Source organism: Engystomops pustulosus, chromosome 4 (assembly GCF_040894005.1).
Source record: "Engystomops pustulosus chromosome 4, aEngPut4.maternal, whole genome shotgun sequence".
In the NCBI taxonomy this organism is placed as follows: domain Eukaryota; kingdom Metazoa; phylum Chordata; class Amphibia; order Anura; family Leptodactylidae; genus Engystomops; species Engystomops pustulosus.
The window spans coordinates 194,034,791-194,051,008 of NC_092414.1; the positions used below are offsets into that span (position 1 = coordinate 194,034,791).

Here is a 16,218-nt window from a genome sequence, read left to right on the forward strand (position 1 = left end):
GCTCTTGTGTCACCCCCTCATCCTCATAGACTGTAAGCTCTTGTGTCACCCCTCATCCTCATAGGCTGTAAGCTCTTGTGTCACCCCTCATCCTCATAGACTGTAAGCTCTTGTGTCACCCCTCATCCTCATAGACTGTAAGCTCTTGTGTCACCCCTCATCCTCATAGACTGTAAGCTCTTGTGTCACCCCCTCATCCTCAGAGACTGTAAGCTCTTGTGTCACCCCTCATCCTCATAGACTGTAAGCTCTTGTGTCACCCCTCATCCTCATAGACTGTAAGCTCTTGTGTCACCCCTCATCCTCATAGACTGTAAGCTCTTGTGTCACCCCCTCATCCTCATAGACTGTAAGCTCTTGTGTCACCCCCTCATCCTCATAGACTGTAAGCTCTTGTGTAACCCCTCATCCTCATAGACTGTAAGCTCTTGTGTCACCCCTCATCCTCATAGACTGTAAGCTCTTGTGTCACCCCTCATCCTCATAGACTGTAAGCTCTTGTGTCACCCCTCATCCTCATAGACTGTAAGCTCTTGTGTCACCCCCTCATCTTCATAGACTGTAAGCTCTTGTGTCACCCCTCATCCTCATAGACTGTAAGCTCTTGTGTCACCCCTCATCCTCATAGACTGTAAGCTCTTGTGTCACCCCTCATCCTCATAGACTGTAAGCTCTTGTGTCACCCCCTCATCCTCATAGACTGTAAGCTCTTGTGTCACCCCTCATCCTCATAGACTGTAAGCTCTTGTGTCACCCCCTCATCCTCATAGACTGTAAGCTCTTGTGTCACCCCCTCATCCTCATAGACTGTAAGCTCTTGTGTAACCCCTCATCCTCATAGACTGTAAGCTCTTGTGTCACCCCTCATCCTCATAGACTGTAAGCTCTTGTGTCACCCCTCATCCTCATAGACTGTAAGCTCTTGTGTCACCCCCTCATCCTCATAGACTGTAAGCTCTTGTGTCACCCCCTCATCCTCATAGACTGTAAGCTCTTGTGTCACCCCCTCATCCTCATAGACTGTAAGCTCTTGTGTAACCCCTCATCCTCATAGACTGTAAGCTCTTGTGTCACCCCTCATTCTCATAGACTGTAAGCTCTTGTGTCACCCCTCATCCTCATAGACTGTAAGCTCTTGTGTCACCCCCTCATCCTCATAGACTGTAAGCTCTTGTGTCACCCCCTCATCCTCATAGACTGTAAGCTCTTGTGTCACCCCCTCATCCTCATAGACTGTAAGCTCCTGTGTCACCCCTCATCCTCATAGACTGCAAGCTCTTGTGTCACCCCCTCATCCTCATAGACTGTAAGCTCTTGTGATCAGGGTCCTCACTCCTATTGTTCCATATGACATTTGTACTCTGTAATGTGGTATTATATGTGTATATGTCCCCTATGATCTGTAAAGCTATGGAATATGATGGCGCTATATAAACATTAAAGATTGGATGTGCGGTGCAGATCTTTTTCTCTACAAATGTTCTTAAAGACAGTAGAAGACGTGAGCTCTGCGGTCTTGGTACATTTTCATGACTAAATCTGTCCCATTGTGTCCCAGCACAGAAGAGCTCACCACACACAATGCCACGCACCATCTAGATCAGGGGTAGGGAACTTATGGCTCGGGAGACAGATATGGCTCTTTTGTTGGCTGCATCTGGCTCTCAGACCGATCTTTAATAAATAGTGATGGCTGCTGTGCGTCTCTTAGGCCCCTTTCACACTTGCGTTTTTCACGCGCGTTTTCTGCGCGTGCTTTTGAGGTGCAGAACTTGCATTGCACTCTGACCCATTGTAACCAATGGGTCTTTTCAGACTTGCATTTTTTTTCACGCACACACGCGCGTTTTTTTTAACGCGCGTTTAAATCTCGACATGCTCTACTTTTGCAAGTCACGAGAGTGAAAAACGCACCATACAAGTCTATGGAGATGCATCAAAAACGCACTGCACTCTGAGACACTTGCAAGTGCAATGCAAGTGCATTGCGTTTTTCACGCATCAATTGCCATAGAAAAGATAGAGCTCATTCCTGAGTCCATTTCACGCGCATTTTCTGCACGTGAAAACCGCATTGAAATTGCATTGAAAACGCGCGTGAAAAACTGAGACGCTGAACCAACTCTGACTGAAAACTGATTGCACTCTGATGCAAAATGTGCGTTTTTCACTGACCAAACCCTGATCAAACTCTGACAAGATCTGCAACGCAAGTGTGGAAGGGGCCATAGACTGATCACTGGACACAGGCAGCGATGTTACAGCTGCCTACGTCCTTTGTACGACCCAGGTGCCATCACCACCATCGTCTAAGCCAGTGATGACGAACCTTTTAGCATCCGAGTGCCAAAACTGTAACCCAATAATCTGCTTATTTATCGCGAGGTGCCAACCAAAAATTAAAGCAGTAACTTATTGATACCTGTTCTTCAACAACTTTCAATCATATTGGCCTCCTGAGGACAGCAACACAGTAGAAAGATGAAAAATTTTCATCATTTTAGCTTCTTTCCAGTATCCCCCTGTTCACAGAGAATCATGTGGCACGCAGGAGGTCCTCCAAAAATAATTTGACCCTGTCTAATTCTCCCTCTTCCTATAGTCCCAAGTAGCAAAGTCAGTATCAAAATATGACTGAAAGCAGCATCTTTTAAGCTGCTTGGAACTGCAGGAAGATTCTTTGAGTCTTGTCTGGTGTGCTGGGGCGATGGCCCAAGTGCCCACAGAAAGGGCCGAAAGCGCCTCTGGCACCCGTGCCATAGGTTCGCCACCACTGGTCTAAGCCAAAAGAGAAGAGTGTGGGAGCAATGAGGAGCTGGCTGCAGGGAGTACTGGGAAGTGAATGCTACTGTGGCTACCTATTTACTGGGGGTATGTGCCGGGGCTACCTATCTACTGGGAGGCATGTGGTGGGTGTCAGGATTTGGAGTAGTTAACCCCCTGGACAACCACGGATGATGATGTAAGCAGACACCTGGGACCAGAATCTAAGTGGCACCTGGTCTTCACCAGAGCAAGCCACAAAGCAGGATGGTCTTGCTGCGGCGTGGTACCACCAGGTCGTTCCACAAGCGCGACTTGTACACAGTGGCAGCCAAGGTCGAGGTACAGGATCACTAGGCAGTCTTGTAGTCAGGAACAGGCAGGCGGTCAAGGCAGGTGGCAATGATGTGAGGTCGGGGACGAAGCAAGAGGTTAGAGCTGGCAGTGGAGGAGCAGAATCAGGAACAGGTCCTGGGTCACAACGGCAGGTCAACACTTGGAAAGGAAACACTGTGTAAAGCTTCCTCATAGGCATGAAGCACTAAGATTCGGCAGGGAATGCTGGGAGTCACCGGTCTTTATAGGAACCCGGTAAGTGGGTAGCGCCAATCAGCGGCAGTCTGCCCCTTTAAATTTGTGAATGCCGGCGCACGCGCTGGCCAGCCGAGACAAGAGCAGAAACGTGGATAGGTGGGCCGCCACAGAGAGGGGCACGGGTGTGCCTGCGATCCAAGACCTAGATTGCAGGGGCACCCGTGACACTGAGACTACCTATCTACTGGGGGGCATATGCATATTGAAGGGCTCTTACGGAATAATATTTTAAAATATGTGGCGTTCTTGGCTCTCTCAAAAAGGTTTCTGACCGCTGATCTAGATGGACATAAAGCACGTTGTGATTAGATATTGAAGCAATGAATGGAATCTCTCTTCATGGATAAAACTGGTTTGGCAGCCACCAGAAGAGTATTTCACGCCCAAAAGTCTAGAGCCGAATGTTTACCTAAAGTGGAATAACTGGTCTGTCTTCCTTGGCCCCTGAGGGTGCTGTCAGTTCTTGGTCCGTTCTTGATGCGTTTTTGCATGTTTTTCAGGCCATGTTGTGGGGCACTAACAGAAGCTGCAGTCCTATGTATGTCCACATGTTGCCTTGGTCTTCCTGCTTAGGCCGGAACGTGGAGTTTTGAACCCATTTTTGGTCCGCTTTTAAGCAGTCCATCTGAAAACGCATCAGTTTTTTTCCGTTTTCCCGCCATTATGATAATTATGATAATTGGGAAAAGCAGGCAAAAAACTGAAAAAAATTGATATGTTTTTAAAAAAAACGGATGTGTTTTTGAAACGCAGGGTGGTGGCACACGTGCCGTCTTGGCTGCGTTAATTTAATGCAAAACACCGCCTGCTCGTTCCCAATCGCAGGCGTTACCATTGAAACCCTGATGCGATCGGGCCGCGGCCTGCCCCGGTGGGTGCGGCTTTGTTTGAGTTTGCAAACGCAGCCATGTGTGACATCAGCCCGTGAGCCCTCTTCATACACCCTTCACAGCTCCATGCCGGATATATCCGTCACAGAGCAGGAAGGGGGTTAAGATAATTGGTAAAACCTGTCAAAAACGGATGCGTTTTCAAAAAACGCATGCGTTTTTAACGTACTGTTTAAAAACTGACCAAAAAACGGGTACAAAACACCATGTGTGGCGTCACCCTCAGGACGCTTTGGCTGCGTTTGGTCCAAAAACATGACACAGTTTTTGAAGCTAAAAGCAGATGTGGATCATAATTGGTGAGAAGCTGTTACTCGTCTCTTTTCATTCCACTCCTAGTTTGGACATCAAAAACTGCAACTGAAAAAGTAAACATGTGAACACACCCTTAGGGCGCGGTCACATGGGACGTTTTGGCTGCATTTACATTTGCAAACGTTGACCACACCACGGGCCGCGACAGAAACGCTGATGCGTTTGGGCTGCGGTGTGCCCTGGTGGGTGCAGTTTGGTCTGCTTTTACAAACGCAGCCAAAACGTCCCATGTGAACACACCTTTATGTGTCGAGTATGTAACCTGATCCATAATTAAGCTGAAAGTCTATCTTGGCCTCCATGGACAGTAGCAGTGCTGGGTCACACACAAAAGATCAATGAAGAGATACAAGGGGATAAAGATAAATGAGGGCAGAGTGCTGGCATGGCCTGGGCACTGTTGGGTTGTAGGACGGCATTTGGACAATAGACTGTAGCCACACATTATGTATGGTAATGGAGAGAAATCAGTAAGGGCAGATTTCCATGTGGCGTTTTTGTTGCATTTTTAAACAAATCCAAAACACAAGACGGAGGGGGACTGGCCAAAACGAATGCGTTTTATGGAAAACACATATGCGTTTTGGATACATTTAAAAACACCACGTGGGAATCAGCCCTCAACACATAGCAGATGCTGGCTGATGCTTCCCTAGGAATAGGGTATTACTATCTATCACCCTAAAACTCTTGTATGAGCATTGGCCAAAGTTCACATCAGAGTGAGGAGGCTGCTCATAGGATGCCAAGAGGTTGAAATGGTGAAGGTAGTGGAAGCTAAAATTAAAATATAAAAAAAGGAAAATTGGTAATTGTTATCGTGACAGTTGTATAAACACAGTATTAATCCTAAACTACACATAAAATGCATTTTGTGTGGCCCACAAGATCAGTAGAATGGAAAAACCTGATTCAGCTGTTACACAGAGCTCCACAACAACCGTGTAAGGCCCTTTCCAAGTGAGCGTTTTTCATGGTCTTGTTAGTGACTTGCATTGAACACTGACTACTGCTGTATTGAATGGTATTTGTTAGATATGTGCTTATTGTCATGCACACGACGTCTGTCTGTCTGTCTGTGAAATGCTGCTTAGAAGGCGTTAATTTCTATTTGTGTTGTCTGTGTGTGACCTGTGCTTTAGGTCTCCTCTGTGTTTGTTTATTCGGCCACACCCAGCACCCAGCACCCTGCAGCTCAGGACTGTCCAGCAAAAGGTCACCAGTGTGATGGACAACTGACCCAGTCTCCTGCTGGAGAGTTTCCAAGAACTCTGTTTTACACCTTCCATTGTCTTGTTTTGTGTATCCACTGTGGCTCTGGGCCCTGTCCCATGTTGTGTTTTGGCTGCATTTGCAAACACAGACCAAACCGCACACACTGGTGGGTGCGCTTTGGTCTTTGTTTGCGTACGCAGCCAAAACACAACTTGGGACAGCACCCTGAGGAAGGGACTGTCTTCGTGGTTGTCCCGTATCGCCCTAGGATATGTGAGGCAAGTAGTCTGGTGACAGCTTTGGATGGCTTATTTTAGGGCTTTGTCGTAAACCTGACATGCTGCCCAGCTAGGCTCCCCCGTCACGCTCCAAATGTTACTACCAATGTTGGTGGAGGGTCATTGGATGCAAAATGTTCAAACCTTCCAAACTTCCAGGATCCGGCAGGACAATTGTGAATTTTGGGATCTACCCAGTTGTCATGGGCAGCAGTGGGTTTGTACAAGTCTTCAACCTGATCTGCGTCCTCTGCATCTTATGTCCCTCTTTCTCTGTCTGAAAAGTTGGGATGTATGGTTGTTCCGGGACTAGAAGAATATATGGTCAACAGAATATTACAGGAACGGTGATTGGGTGAGAATCGGTGAGAATGTTACTGATGTGGTTAGAGGAGGACTTTTTTTTTTTAATCTTTCAGTGTTAAATCAGACGCTTTAAACGCAATCATTGTAAATAAAAATGATACATGTTTAATTTTCATCTCATCCCACAAAAATCAAACATTTTACACAGATTACTGTTGGAAAAATAAAAAAACAACATAAAACTGTGTAATAAAACGAGCATCTTATTTTAGCCAAATAGTCAACACTATCAAAGCAAAAGCCAAAAACGATGGCAAAATATGCTTCCCATTTTTTCAGTTCCTGTACACCATGGGGGAGATGCATGGTGTCTTCTCTGCCAGTTTTCTGTTTACCCAACCTGCACAATACTTTGGGCGTGTAGGGGCGGAGAACGATGGGAGCTACAGGGACAGTGGCGTGAACCGGCGGAGACTACAGCAAAAAAACTCCACCAGTTTAGACCTGGTCTACAGGCCCGAACTGGCGGAGTTTGCACCATATATACATAAAGGCCGGAGTCTCTTAATGGATATGGGCGCCGGAGGACAGTTTCACATTGGTCCGTGATCAGGGAAGTGCCAAGCCATAGACTCGTCACTCAAAATTCTGTGCATAATATTGATATAACAGTGAAGTGTCAGCTCTGCTACATATCAGGGAAACAAGAACTCTGTGCATTATATATCAATATTCAGTCCCCAGCACAGTATCAGTCCGTGATCACCGGCCTAAGTGTTCAAAACTCCAGTCTTAATAAGTTCCCCTCCATTTTATCCATAAATAACTGGTATCACTACAAAATACAACTCATCCCACAAACAAGGCTACATATGGCTTTGCTGACTGAAAATACAAAGATGGAAGTGGGGGAAAAAAATGACACCGAAAGACTTTTTAATGGGTTAACAAAAACCATCAACTAATCCTGATGAAAACAGGAACTGTGAAATACAGGGGAAAAAATTTACTAAATGGTAAAATAATAGAAAGAAATCAGTATTGTGCTTTTGTAATCTCCATACTGGGACAATGTCTATAAAGAGTCATAGTATATGGAATGGAATCCAGCATAGTATATAACATTGTACACTGAATAGCTAATAAAATGTAACATAGTATACAGCATATAGTATACAGTATATTATATAGTATACAGCAAAGTGTATATAGTATATTTTTATAATATAGAATAGTCAACAGCATAGTATCTAGTATATATTATAGTGTACAGCATAATATATAGCACAGAATACAGCATAGCATGTAACATAGTAAACAACATACCATGTAGTATAGTACACTGCATAGTATATAGCATAGTATATTGTACACAGCATAGTATATAGTATACAGCATAGTACATAGCATAATATATAGTATAGAATATAGTATATAGCATATTATACAGTATACAGCATAATATTTAGTACACAGCATTGTATATATTACACAGCATTGTATATAGCATAATATATAGTATAGAATATAGTATATAGCATATTATACAGTATAGTATACAGCATAATCTATAGTACACAGCATAGTATATAGTATACAGCATAGTATATAGTACACAGCATTGTATATATTACACAGAATAGTATATAGCATAATATATAGTATACAATATAGTATATAGCATATTATACAGTATAGTATACAGCATAGTATATAGAATACAGAATAGCTTATAGCATACAGCCCAGTGTATAGCACAGTCATGCTGTATACTGTACTAGTCTGGCATTATGGCGACCTCCGGCCCCTCCCCACCCCGGCAGAAGCTTCGTAGCTAGGCCACGCCCTTCCTTGCCTCCTTCAACATGGCGACGTGCCTGGGTCGGCGTAGCCGCTGACGTCACACTCGTGCGCCCAGTCTGTATTCTCCAGCTCCCCCCCTTATCTCTTGTCTCCGGACGGATCGTCTTGTACCGGAGCCGCTCTTAAAGGGGCAATGCACAGAGACCGAGCGCCGATACCCGGCCGGGGGGGTAAGACGCTGAGCTGCAGAGGGGCAGGGGGCACGGGAAGGGGCATAAGTGGCAGTTTAGCAGCTGTCACGGGAGGGGGAGGAATAGTGCGGGGCACCGGGGCAAGTGTTTGGCATGGGCTGTGGGAGGACTGAGAAGTGCTACCTGTGCCAGATGGGCAGCGCTCCTGAGCCCGCCACTTGTACCTGCACCAACCTACTTACCCCTAGGGAGACAGTTTTTAAAATTTGGGGATTATTTACTTTTTGTTTTTTTTAAATTGTTGTTTGTTAAAGTTTGTTTTTATGGGTAGTTTGGGTGCAGGTAGCGGCTGGATCATGGCGCCACACGGACGTGGGGGGATCTAATCTAAATTAAGTAGATGTGCAAGATCCGGTGCTATATACGTATTACACGTGTGTCTCTGTATAGGCTTCTGTAAGATCCGGATCTTCCCATTATCCTACATTTCCCATGGCAAAAGCCGTACAGGTGCGATCTGAGACTCCTGACTACGGACCTTTTGCCAGGTTTTAAAGGGACAATTCACTGGATTTTACCCCATTACACAACTTGCCTACTCAGCAAGGTATAACATTTCCTTTCTAGAATTCCCTCTATTATGCTCAATCTCATTTGCCTCTAAAAAAAAAAAAAAAAAATCTCTTATAAAGTCAGCGTCACATTTAGGGGCTGCAGGGGGAGGGTGACTTCAGGTGCCCCTATCTTCACTTCCATAGCCCCTAGAAACTTTTGGTGTCATATTAAAGACAAGCATCTCATCTTTCAGATCACATCAGGCCTGCGGTTCTGTGATCTAGAGATCCGGAGATACATGAAGGTAAAGACACGGGTGGAAATAAGAGCATCAGATAAAGATCCAGTTCCTGCCTGTATCTCTGCTTCTGTAGATCAAAGAACTATAAGCCCATTGTGATCTCAAAGATAAAATTCTTATCTTTAATAAGACACTAACAGCAAAAGTTCTAGTTGCTATAGAACTGGAGATTGGTGGCATCTGAAGGGGCTCTTTCACCGCAGCCTCTAAATTTGACTCGTCTCATGTGAGATGTGACTCTTCTATGCTGATTTTCACGGGACATTGGAGGAGATTTTTTTTTTTTGAGGTAAACAGGCGGGAATTCTAAAAAGGACATTTCATACCCGACCTTAGGGTAGTTGGTAGTTAAATGGGGTGAAATCTGTGGCCAGGATCTCTTAAAGCTATAACAGTGATGGCGAACCTTTTAGAGACCGAGTTCCCAAACTACAACCAAAATCCACTTACCGTATTTATTGTGACGTGCCAGCATGGAATTTTAAGCAGTAATTTATTGCTACCCGTTCCTCCACATCTTTCAATCGTATTGGCCCCCTGAGGTCACCAATACAGTTGAAAGAAGATTTTCAGAATGTCATTGTAGCTTCTCTCCAGGGTCTCTCGGTAAAGGAAGAATGGTGGGTCCAGCAGGATGACCTCCAAAGTGTCACTTTAAATAACGCTGACAACAGCATCTCTTAAGTTGCCTGGGACTGCAGGAAGAGTCAGTGTTTGGTGAACTTTGTCCTGGGGCGATGGTCTGAGTGCCCATAGAAAGGGCTCCGAGTGCCACCTCTGGCACCCGTGCTATAGGTCCGCCACCACTGAGCTATAACATAATAGGAAGTATAGATTATAAATTGTTGTAAACGACTGACGACAGTGATGGGCGTCTGACGCTGACATGGGTTTTCTAGGATGAGTATAATGGGGGTCTCACTTGGCACCCCTACCGATCAGGGAAGGAGTTGCCAAGCATCTGCCAGGGCTGTTGCCTCTTGGTTCATCTTCCAGCTTGGTGGCTTCTTGTTTGCTACATAAAATTTCCAAGACTGAACAGTATGGGGGAAAAGGACTCCTATGGGACTACTGTGAGCATGCTTTGAGTACAGTTCAGTGGTCCCACAACATAGATGACTGATGGTGGGAGTCCAGGTCCCCCAGGGCAGTGTTCAGTCTGGGATACATTGCCGACTTATGATCCATATTTCCCTGACCATACACGACTGTCTGAATGGGGCTTATTGCTCTTAGAATGTGTCTGTTATACCTGCCCGACCTCTGTATGTACATTGTGCAGGTGCATGGTCCAAGGTAACCAATAAAGAGGCAACACAGGTCCCAAGAGACATCAATCTGATATCAACTGCACTGTTTAATAAATCGCTCCGTATGGGGTTTTCCAAAGTAGTAAAGTAGGGCATTTATTAGCATTTTAATTTGGTTTTGGTTATTAATAGCCTATTTGTTTAAGATCAGTGTAGGGTAGACTCTTGGCACCCATATCGGGCATTGGTGCTCCAGAAAACTCTATGTTCCCATTCATTATCAACCCAGTGCATTTAGAATGCTAAATTTTGGAGAATTTTGAATACAAAACAAATTGATTGTGAATTGGTTAATGGCATAAAAAAAAGTTAAAACTGCAGAAGAGCTTTGCGCGCCCATACAGCCACATTGGGTCTCAGAATGAAAAAGGGGAAGAATAAATCCTCTGCCCGATTTTGGCTTTGTGCTAACTGGTTAGTGGGTTAAAACTCTGTTCACACATAGGGCCATGAATCGCCTGTATTGACTGGATTTCACAGACCTTTCTGGGACAGGACTCTGAACCTTGTGATTAGGCTGGGTTCACATTACGTTTTGTGCTACACGTTGGGGGATTCTGGCACAGGGGTAACCAGAGGGATACGTCGCTCTGAAGAAACTGTGTATGTATATATATATTACACACACACCAGGAGGTTTCCCGATGTATACGCTGAGCATGTACAAAACATAATATGAACCCAGCCTTCTAGTTTGATTTGCAGGGGAAGCAAGGACTCCTTATATTATATATCGTTGTGATGTCCGGCTTGTAGAGAGCCCTACACACGTATGTTCTGGGTGTCAGGCACAGAGATCAGGGTCTATGACTTCATTTTTAGTTTGTTGCATGTATTTGTTGGTCATACATGGCACTAGATCTTATTTATCAACAATTTCCAAACGCAAGACCAAGGCATTGGTAGGTCACAGTAGGGGTAGTACAGTAGGGCTGGAACTTCCCAGGACGCTCCATTTACTTCTATGGGTCTGTTGGGACTGCTCTGGATACTTTCAGACTTTTATGGAATGCTTTACACTCCTTGTTCCGTTAAAGGGGTTGGCCATTCACATCAAGTTATCCCCTATCCACAGGATAGAGTATAACTTGCTGATCGGTGGTTGGACGCCCAAAGTTCAACCCCATTGTACCACAATTGAATGGAGCAGCAGCTCGGGTTGAGTGTGTCACAATCAGAGAGATGATTGGAGCAGCAGCTCAGGTTGAGTGTGTCACAATCAGAGAGATGATTGGAGCAGCAGCTCGGGTTGAGTGTGTCACAATCAGAGAGATGAATGGAGCAGCAGCTCGGGTTGAGTGTGTCACAATCAGAGAGATGAATGGAGCAGCAGCTCGGGTTGAGTGTGTCACAATCAGAGAGATGAATGGAGCAGCAGCTCGGGTTGAGTGTGTCACAATCAGAGAGATGAATGGAGCAGCAGCTCGGGTTGAGTGTGTCACAATCAGAGAGATGAATGGAGCAGAAGGTTCATGTGCGAGTGGCTGCTTTATTAATTTTGGGTGCAGTGGACCCTGTTGTCGTGATCCATGGGGGTCTCGCCACTGTAACCCATAACCAATCAGTAAGTTATCCCCTATACTCCGATTAGGGGAAAACTTGAATTTTCTCTCTAGCAGCTGAAAGACCCCTTTAAGTATTTCCATTGCTGATTATTGTGGCTCTTCAGTTCCCTCCTCTGCTTCTATTTATATGAAGGAAGATGGAAATTATCTGTAGATAAAGTACAGGACGCTTTCGCCGATCTCTCACGAGGAGTGTCAGGGTTTGTCTGCATCAAAAATGAATGGATTGTATGCCGTATGCCTGACTGGGTCCTTGAAATGTGGTTCAATATGTATGAATAGCACAACTAAAGAATCCAATAAAATTCTGTATGGTTTTTTTATCAATGAACCGATGGGGAATTGACTGGTGTAGAGAAGGCCATGGAATTATTTGCTCTCAAGAACTTGTTGTTTTTTGTTTTGTTTTTTTTCCACATGTATTGAAAAAAAAATTTATATTTTTCAAAATATTAACAACATCAAAACAAATCAATATCAGACAGACAAACAACATAGAGAAAATGACATAAAAATGTCTAGTCCCAATTATTCTACCGAGAAGGTTCCTAAAAGATTTTAGCTAAAGAGAATATATAGCGAATTTATAAAGTGAAATAATGACATCTTGAGTTCCTCCTAAGAGTAATTACTAAGAACTTGTTATACATACCTTATGAGTTAGGCTACATTCACACTAACGTATGGAGGACGTATACACGGCCGATATACGTCCTCCATAGACGGCAATGGGTGCACGGCGCTCTACGGGAGCGGTACGGTGCAGCACACTTGCGGCACCGTACCGCTCCGTACCCGGAAAAAGACAGGACCTGTCCTATCTTTACCCGTAGTTCGGCGCCATTACTTCCTATGGAGAGGTGCACTGCCGTTGCCCGCTACAGTACGGTACGGGTGGGCAACGGCAGTGTGAATATAGCCTTATACTGACTTTTAACAAGTGATTGATTTGATTGATAACACTGCAACTCCACTGGTGACATTAAGCATAATACAGGACTGGTTAAAATGGGGCCAATGCTTTAGAACCAGAGACTCTTTGTAAGCACTATCCATTACGATAGAGATTAAGATTTTTTTCTGTGATTTCTGTAAACTAGACAATGCCTTTAAAATGATTCTGTCACCAGGGTTTACCCATTTAAACTACCACTCCCCAAAGTCGGGGCTGAAATCTCCTTTCTAGAATTCTCTCTTTTATGTGAAATCCCACCTGTTTACCTGTTTACCTATCTCCAAAGTCATGTGAGAAGGTTTAGTGGAGTCACTTCAGAAACCCCCATCTTATTTTCTATATCACCTAGAAACATGCTGCCAGTGTCATGTTAAAGATAAGAATCTCATCTTTCAGATCACATCAGGCTTGTGGTTCTGTGACATTTACCTTTCTTTATCTCTGGGTCTTGCGGTCACAGAACCACGATCCTGATGGAATCTGAAAGATGATCTTTCTTATCTTTAATATGACGTTATTTTTTTATAGATGAGATTTTACATAAAAAAGGGAATTCTAGAAATTACATTTCATTCCCTACCCGAGGGGGGCAGTAGTTTGCACACTTTAAAGGGAACCTGTCACCAGATTTCACCCCAGTAGTCTTCAGAGACTTTCCCATTTCTATGTTTGGTTTTGTTACATGGCTCATAAATGAGCATTTTCTAACTTTATAGGTGAGAAAATTGAACACCACTTCTTATCTTGACCAATACAATGGACTTCCAGTCTTGTATGGCCAAATTCAGAGGACATTTAATTTAGCTTTTTTTAAGTCCCCTGTTCTCTCAATGTCGGTCAGCCTGACAAGGTAACGTCTGTGCCAGCTTGAAAGGACCGAGCTGAGGGCCAAGATCCCACTATAACATCAAAGAGTGCACTCTTTTAGCACTGACATCAGATGATTCCATAGATTACGACAGAACCTGTTATGTTAAACGCGGGTACATGTAGAAACCCCCTAAACAGTGCAGAGGATGTCAGCTGTAATTTTGCATTGACGTCACTGATCATTTTGCCCTTCTTTTCACACGTCATTGTCCTCTTTTAATCGGTCAATAATCCATCAGTATTGCTAAAGCCAAAAACAAACCGGAGTTGATCCAGAATAGAGATGAGCAGTAAATGGGATGCTTGCATGTCCTCTGTGTTCTGTATCCACTCCTGCTTTTGGCTATTAATCCTGAAGCTTTTCATCCTTCTTAAAGATGAAATGAAGGGGAAAACCAAACATAGTGGCAACGTCATAGAGTGATGGAGGGTGAAAACAGCATTATGGAAATCGTAGGGTGTTCCAGGGAGACAGCGGTCAGTGGCAGCAGCACGAGTAGGCTGCAGAGTGGCACAATGACAAATTATGGAGGTGGCGAAAACATGGCAGGCCACAGCATGGCAGAATGATAGCGTGAAGGTGGCGGCAGCAGCACGAGGTCAAAGAGTGGCACAATGACGAATTCTGAATGTGGCAGCACAGTGTGGTACAATGACAGAGCGTGGAGGTGGTGGCAGCAGCAGGAGGCTAAAAAGTGGTACAAAGACAGTGTGGAGGTGGCGGCAGCAGGAGCCTGCAGAGTGGCACCATGATATAGTGTGGAGGTGGGTGACAATTCCAATGCACGTTAAAGATGGGAGGAGGCAGATGGAGCAACTGGCAGCAGATGTGTGGCATCAGGCGGGTGGCAGCATCAGAGTAGTGGCTGAGGCAGGTAGTTAGAACCCAGACTGATTTTTCAACATTTGGGGGAGGCATCATGGCTGATCTAATCTGATGCATAAGGCATTGGAGTGTTGAAATCCTGGCCGATCCAAGCCTGATTTATCTTGACATCCTGGACTTCATTCCAGCAACTATTTGGATTTCTTGACACGGATTTCTTGATATCAACTTTAGCAAAAAAAAAAGAATTGAAATTTGGGGATTGCAAATGGCCGTCTGTTTTTATAGGCTGTGACATCACACAAGCCTGCCGGTCGCTGATTGGCTTACATTTTTGCACATGTGATCGAGGGTGTCCCTTTTTTCTTCCCAGAGTTCTCTGCCCCATGTAACGCGTTGTGCTTGCAGCCATGTTGCTTATAGAAGGGGAGGGGGGGGATTGTTCCCACGAATCACCGTAAACTTTGGATTCGTGCAGTAACAAAGTTTTACTGAAATTCTAAACGAATTCCACTTCGTTAGAATCGATTCGCCCATCTCTAGTAATGATATCTAATAATTTATGTTATTACGTAATATAACTTTTACAGAACATCCCCATTAAGGTGGCTGCTGTACATTTTAGGCTGGCCAAAAACTATTGACTTGTCACCCTATACGTGTGACAAGAGAGAAAGGAGTACAAAACTGCCAGGATCTTTGGTGGCAACTGATCTACCGTGGTGGAGCTAGCCTGGCATTAAAGTTAGGCCAGGATCGGTTCGGTAGATCACCTTTCGGTGAATGTATCTTCTTCTCTATTTCTGAACATCGGAGGTCACCACAAATCCTACAGTAGTCCATCCGCTTTGAACATTAGGATTAGTCTATCCAGTTGGCTCTTGTTCTCGTCCTTCGATATGTTACGTCTTGTCTAGACTAGTTATGGAAGCTTCTGCATTCCAACTGGAACTTGACTCAAGTGTGCTACATACTTCTGCTGAAACACTTAAGGGAAGAACAGGAAACCTGCAAAGTTTTCCTTTTGGAAAGAGTAGAATGTGAGGCAGATTAGTCACAGGAAGCGTGAAATTACCTGAATGGAAGAAGATAGGGAAATTATCCAGATCTAGTTGCCTATTGTCAAGAATGTCTAAAATTGAAGTCAGCGTTGGGTAGAATTTTTGAGGGGAATTCCATGATTTTATGATAATGAGAAGATGTGTATCTCATGGGAGCACCAACTTCAGAACATTTTTTGCTAGTTTCATTAAAATTGGTTATAGGAAATCTCGCATTTGATTTCATGCATTATGAACCAAACATACCTTGAGAATTCTGTAGCTAGACTGATGCAGAAACCTATCTTGTTTAATCCCTGTACTGAGTGGTTTTGCTGAAAAAACAATTATAACATTCAGGACCTTGGGAAAGCTGGTTTGCATTCAGCCTGCTACATCAGTAGCTTCCTGAACTGTCCAGACAGGACTAATCAACCTGAG

At 44.3% G+C, this 16,218-nt stretch overlaps 1 protein-coding gene across 10 annotated transcripts in view; it reads left to right on the top strand.

The window, feature by feature from the left end:
• Positions 1–8,234: 8,234 nt before the first annotated feature.
• The window catches only part of WIZ (WIZ zinc finger), a 40,108-nt gene continuing 32,124 nt past the window's right edge, over positions 8,235–16,218 (top strand). For 6 of the 10 annotated variants that reach the window (XM_072149185.1, XM_072149190.1, XM_072149192.1 and 3 more), the window contains exon 1: positions 8,236–8,394. The gene's annotated coding sequence lies outside the window, so the exon portion shown is untranslated. Of the gene's footprint in view, positions 8,395–16,218 lie in introns of all 10 variants that reach the window. The other 4 variants (XM_072149191.1, XM_072149187.1, XM_072149194.1 and 1 more) reach the window with 2 other exon arrangements.